At 37.9% G+C, this 6,554-nt stretch overlaps 1 non-coding gene across 1 annotated transcript; it reads left to right on the top strand.

The window, feature by feature from the left end:
- The first annotated feature begins 4,493 nt into the window (after positions 1 to 4,493).
- On the top strand, positions 4,494 to 4,600 carry LOC121211531 (small nucleolar RNA R71). The gene has a single exon (XR_005906755.1). It is a non-coding gene; the product is annotated as a small nucleolar RNA R71 (small nucleolar RNA).
- The last annotated feature ends 1,954 nt before the right edge of the window (positions 4,601 to 6,554 follow it).

Here is a 6,554-nt window from a genome sequence, read left to right as displayed (position 1 = left end):
GGAATGCCTATGAGCCCTCAAAAGTGGCCTTTTCCGACTTGGACTTGACTTGGGCTCAGCAGGGACACGTCCGTGTCACACGCCCATGTGCGATTACTTCAGGCCGTGTTCGAGCCTGTTAGAATGGCATGGACGTGTGCTATACCCGTGTGAGTCGTGCTTCGATTCTGCCAGATTGACACGACCGTGTGGTCTGCCCGTGTGAGCAAGTCCAGACCGTGTTAAGTTCGTACTTTGGCCTATTTTCTCTGTTTTTGGCCCGTTTCTTGTTCCTTTCACTCTCTTATGCTCTCCTAAGTATAAAACATCAAATTAAAGCATTAGGAGTATCGTATTCACCAATTCTAATGGAAAATCATCCATAAAATACGTTAAACATGGGGTAAAAATATGTATAAATTATGGTTTATCAAATACCCCCACACTTAAGCATTTGCTTGTCCTCAAGCAAAGTTCTCAACTCATAATCAAAATAAATTCTCCTCAACTTATAATTCTTATTGATAATATCTCAAAATAATTCATAGGTAATCATACATTGAGAATTCAACTAAAAGAACATAAAAGTTTCAAACATTCCAAGTTCAGTATTTAATCATGCAAACATAGGTGTCTCTCTGCATCTAAGTAATTACCTTTGATTCAGAATATCACAGAGTTTCACATCCTCACTAAAGATTCACTCAAATCACTCGATGTGTTTAAGGACAATAAATGAAACATTCAATAGTCAATAATGAAAAGTTATTACCATAAGCTTACATGAAAATCAAATCTCCACCACTATAATTTAAGATGATACATCAATCAAAAGGTCTTTAGAGGGTTGTAGTGAGGCTTGGTAGGGGGTGTGGTCACAAGCCAAAAGAAAGGGTTAGAATCAAGATTGAATTGAAAAATTGCCTAACTAGAAAAAGAATTAATCTTCACTTGCGTACAATAGAGCTTCTCTCAGAATATGAAATTACAGATATGTATACATAGTGGTTTTTTTTTTTAAGAATAAGTTAATTATTCATAGACTAACTTATTACAAACAAGACATAGCTAAGCAATTTCTTCAACTCAAATCTCGACAAAAATAGGGATCAAATTTAGGGGATTTCAACAATAATGGGTTAAGGGTTAATATTGAAGTTGATACAAAGAATGACTTGTTAGGTTCAAAGGGGTTTACTAAAGGTTAATTGTAGAGATAGGCTTTTCATGGCATGAGTGAGTTAATCTTAAGTGCCTTAATCATTTTGATATATCAAATCAAATGGTGTGGTATCGACATGTATAATCAAGCAAGTTCTAGAATAACAGTTCAATACTGACGCACTCAAAGCAATAATAAAAGTGAGCAAGAAAGGATTAATAGATGCTCAAAAGGCTCAAAAAGCTCACAAAAATTATGGTTTTTTGATGTTTAGACTCGTGAATTCAATTTCAAAGTAATACCTAGACTTGGGGAAATAACCTATAATTTTAAATTCTTAAAAATCAACTCATCATGCTTGATTCCCTAATGTCTTAAAGTTTAAACGATCAATGCATAAATGCCTATGTTTTAATTCAAGATATATCAATCAAAATCATAAATCAATTAAAATTTATCCTAAATATGATATGAAAGCTTTTCAAGAGAACAAGGCAATCATTCAGGGATTTTTCTGATAATGAAATAAATACCCCCCCACACTTAAGATGTACATTGCCCTCAATGTACAAAGATAGATATTAGAGTATATAAAATTAAGATAGGGAGAGAAGTGAAACTTCCTATATTAAGAATGGATGATATTCTTGGATTGACGAGATCGAATATTGGAGATAATTCTGGATGGCAAGCTTGACTCTAAAGGTCAGCCTTTTTTAAAAAAGTAAAACAAATGAATCTTAAAAAAAATAAGTCTTAAAAACTTAATGAAAGAAAAATAAAATAAAATAAGATAATTATTCTAAGTTTTCAAGTGGCACGGCCGGTGCACACGCCCGTGTGGTTTGTGTCTCACCCGTGTTCGTCGCGAATTGTGATGTCGTCACACGGCCTTCTCGCACGCCTGTGTGTATAGGCCGTGTGGCTACAAGATCGTGTCACACAGCCGTGTCTGGCGTGGTTCGCTTCTCCCACGGTCGTGTAGGTTTGCGTACGCCTGTGTCATTCTGACAGTGTTGTCCACGGGTGCTAGACACGGGCATGTCGCACGCCCGTGTTTATTTGGAAGATTCGACCACGGCCATGTCGCACAGCCGTGGCATTTTATCACAGCCTGTGTTTGAGGAAATCTTCTACCCTGTTTCTGTACGGCCATATCGCACGGCCGTGTTTCTATCCGTATTGGTCACACGGCCTTAAACACGCCCGTGTGCTTGGCTGTGCCTTTGTGGAAACACCTGTATTTAAGATTTCTATTAGTAAGTTAGGAGTTAAATACCAAAATTTAAAGAAATTAATACTGTTAGTGCTCGGGTTGCCTCCCGAGAGGCGCTTATTTATAGTCTAAGCTTGACTTACCTCTCCGTTGTATGATCATGGTGGTTCGAGGAGTTTATACTCCTCATTCCTACTATCACTATCATCAAAATAATATTTTAATCGGGTGTTGTTTACCTTAAAAATGTCAAACTTGGGATGACTCACCTCTACCGTACCGAATGGAAAAATATTAAGTACCATAAGAGAGATTTTCTCATTCGGTGTGGTAGTGACAATGTGGGGATCTGCGGCATTTAATAAGACCTTATCACTAACCTTAAGTTGATTTGGAGAGGTATTGGGCTCGTTTTGGCGTAGTTTCGGTTTGTCTGGTGTTCTTGGTTTGTGTGTCCGCCATTCATCGAGTTCCTCGATTTGTAATCTTCGATCTTCATGAACAGGTCCTCTACTATTTCCTGAGAATGACTCGTGTGCTTCCTTCAGACTCATTTTCTGCAAAGTAGGTTGCACCATATTGTTAGTTTTAGTAGAATCGGTTAAATGATCACCTTCAATTCCTAATGTGTTGCTAGAATTGCGAGCTTGAAGGGTGATTGTTTCGTCTCTCACCCAGAGTGTGAGTTCACCTGTGCCAACATCAATGATAGTTTTAGCAGTTGCTAAAAAGGGCCTTCCTAGTATTAAGGGAGTGTTGCTATCCTTTTCTATGTCTAGAACAACAAAGTCAACGGGAAATACAAATTTATCGATTTTAACTAGCACATCTTCAATAATACCCCTAGGGAATCTTATAGTTTTATCTGCTAATTGAATGCTCATCCTAGTCTGTTTGGGTTTCCCGAGACCTAGTTTCTTAAACATTTTGTAAGGCATGACGTTGATACTAGCCCCTAGATCAGCCAATGCATAATTAACGTCTAAACTACCAATTAAGCAAGGAATCATAAAACTCCCTGGATTTTTTAGTTTGTTGGGTAGTTTATTTTGGAAAATGGCTGAGCAAACTGCGATCAGCTCCACATGCGACACTTCGTCCAACTTTCTCTTATTTGCTACAAGCTCCTTTAAAAATTTCATTGCGTTTGGCATCTGCGATAGAGCTTCAATAAACGGTAAGTTAATATGTAATTTTTTTAAGAGTTTAAGGAATGTACCAAATTGTTCATCTGAGCAGTCTTTCCTTGTCGCGTTGGGGTATGGCACACAAGGTTTATATTTGACAGTCACTAGTTTGTTTTTATTATAATCTACCTCACATTGACCTTTGCTTACCACAGTTTCGTGCCTCAGTTCTGGTTCAGGCTCAACGACTCCTTCGTCATCTTGAATATTAATTGCGTTAAGTTGTTCCCTTGGGTTAGGTTCGATATTACTTGGCAAACTACCTTGTGGTCGTTCGGAGATTAGTTTGGAAAGCTGGCCTATCTGAGTCTCGAGCCCTTGGATCGACGCTTGTTAATTCTTAAGTGCTGTCTCGGTGTTCTGAAAATGGGTTTCTGATACTGATATGAACTTTGAGAGCATCTCTTCAAGATTTGGCTTTTTTTCCTATTGGTAGGGTGGTTGTTGGTAGCCCGGAGGATGTTGTGGTCTTTGATTTCCTTGACCGCCCTATGAGAAATTGAGGTGGTTCCTCCAACCTGCATTAAAAGGGTTACTATATTGATTGTTTTGAGGTCGAGGATTATTACCCATGTAGTTTAATTGCTCGTTATCCATGTTGTGTCCATAAGGTTTGTATTCCGAATGGTTTTTCCCACCGCTACTTGCTTCGTACTGCATTACTGGGTGAACTTGTGAAGAATTAAGAAAACCATCAATCTTTTTATTTAAGAGTTCTACCTGATTAGAGAGCATAGTGACTGAATCGAAGTTATAAACGCCAGCTATTTTTTTTGGCTTTGTCCTCATGACTTGCCACTGATAGTTATTCAGTGACATCTCTTCTATAAACTCATAGGCATCTTCCGGTGTTTTATTGTAGATGGTTTCGCCCACCGCTGCGTCAACCATTTGCCGAGTCGAAGGATTCAGACCATTGTGAAATGTTTGTACTTAGAGCCAAAGCGGTAACCCATGGTGAGAGCACCTTCTTAAAAGGTTCTTGTATCTCTCTCATGCATCGTAGAGTGTTTTTAAATCCATCTGGACAAAAGAAGAGATATCATTACTTAATTTAGCCGTTTTAGCCAGCGGAAAATATTTTAGTAAAAAATTTTCGGTCATTTGTTCCCAAGTAGTAATTGACCCTCGTGGTAACGAGTTTAACCACTGTTTAGCTTTGTTCCTCAATGAAAAGGAAAACAACCGAAGACGAATAACATTATCAGAAACGCCATTGATTTTAAATGTATTGCAAAATTCCAGAAAGTTTACTAAGTGAGCGTTGGGATCTTCATCCTGCAAACCATCAAATTGAACAAATTGCTATATCATCTGGATAGTGTTAGGTTTTAATTCAAAAGTATTTGCAACTACAACAGGTCTAACTATACTAGATTCAGTTCCTGTTAAAGAAGGTTTAGCATAATCATACATAATGCGTGGAGCAGGATTTTGATTAGCCGCAATTGTAGGAGGTAGCTGATTGCCTTGGTTTTCAGCCATCTCTTCGGTTGGGGGTTGAGTATCGTCTTCTTGCTCATTCTTCGTGTATCTTAAGCTTCACCTTATTTCTCTTTGGTTTCTACGTACTGTGCGATCGACTTCTTCGTCAAAAAGTAATGGTCCCGACGGGTTTCTTCTAGTCATAAACTATGAAAACCTGCCAAGAGAAGGAAAAAGTAAGTTAATAAATAATAATTAAATTAAATTAAATTGCAAGAAAAATAAATGGCTAAAGTAATAAAAATTAAGCGCTCCTAATATCTTAGTTCCCCGGCAACGGCGCCAAAAACTTGATCGCGTTATTTCGTGATAGGTTTTAAATATTTATAATTAATCATTCTTGAAACTAACTATTATCGCGATGTAGGCAAGTGTACCTATCGAACAATAGTATAGTTTTAGCAAGACCGGATTGTCGAACCCAAAGGAACTAAAAGTACTAGTAATGACTGCCTTTTTATTATCTAGCCTAAGAATAATGGGGTTTTGTTTTTAACTAACTAATTATCTAAACTAAGAACTCACAGAGAATAGAATTGGGGAATTACTTTTGGGAAAATCGATTGAATGGAGACAATACCTAAGGAAAAATCCACCTAGACTGTACTTGTTATTCCGGCTCCGAATCGGACGATTTATTCATTTAACTTGTTCCGTAGAGATCCCTAAGTTATGTTATTATCCCTATTCAAGACTAATAACGTCTAATCCCTAGATTGAATAACCGAGACTTTTCTCTAATTAACACTCTAGGGTTGCATTAACTCGATCTATGGATCCCCTAATTAGGTTTCACCCTAATCTGGCAAAATCTTGTCACCCTATGTCTAGGTGCACAATCAACTCCGCTTAATTATGATAAATGTACTCTTAGCCAAGGTCTATTCCTCCTCTGAATAAGAGCTTATCTTGAATCAGTATCCTAGGATATCAAAACAAGAATTAAGAACACATAATTAACAACAAGTTAAATGTTTATCATACGATTCAGAAAATAATAATAAGATTCGTCTTAGGTTTCATTCCCCTTAGGTATTTAGGGTATTTAATTCATAACTAAATAATAAAACATCTCAGAAAAATAAATAATACAAAGCATAAAGAAAACCCAAAACTCCTGAAGGGGAATTGAGGAGAGATCTTCAGTCTTGATAATGAATCCTGCTTCTGAGATGAATCAATCGGCTTCTTTGGAGTAATTCCTTACTCCCTATTCTGTGTGTCCTCTTTTCTCCTCTTCTAGGGTGTATTTATAGGTTTTGGAATGCCTATGAGCCCTCAAAAGTGGCCTTTTCCGAATTGGACTTAACTTGGGCTCGGTAGGGACACGCCCGTGTGACATGCCCGTGTGCGATTACTTCAGGCCGTGTTCGAGCATGTTAGAATGGCACGGGCGTGTGCTATACCCGTATGAGTCATGCTTCGATTCTGCCAGATTGACACAGCTGTGTAGTCTGCCCGTGTGAGGAAGTCCAGGCCGTGTTAAGTTCGTACTTTGGCCCATTTTCTCTGTTTTTGGCCCGTT

The sequence above is a fragment of the Gossypium hirsutum genome, chromosome A12 (genome assembly GCF_007990345.1).
Source record: "Gossypium hirsutum isolate 1008001.06 chromosome A12, Gossypium_hirsutum_v2.1, whole genome shotgun sequence".
Lineage (NCBI taxonomy): Eukaryota > Viridiplantae > Streptophyta > Magnoliopsida > Malvales > Malvaceae > Gossypium > Gossypium hirsutum.
This window is presented reverse-complemented; position numbering and strand designations above follow the sequence as displayed.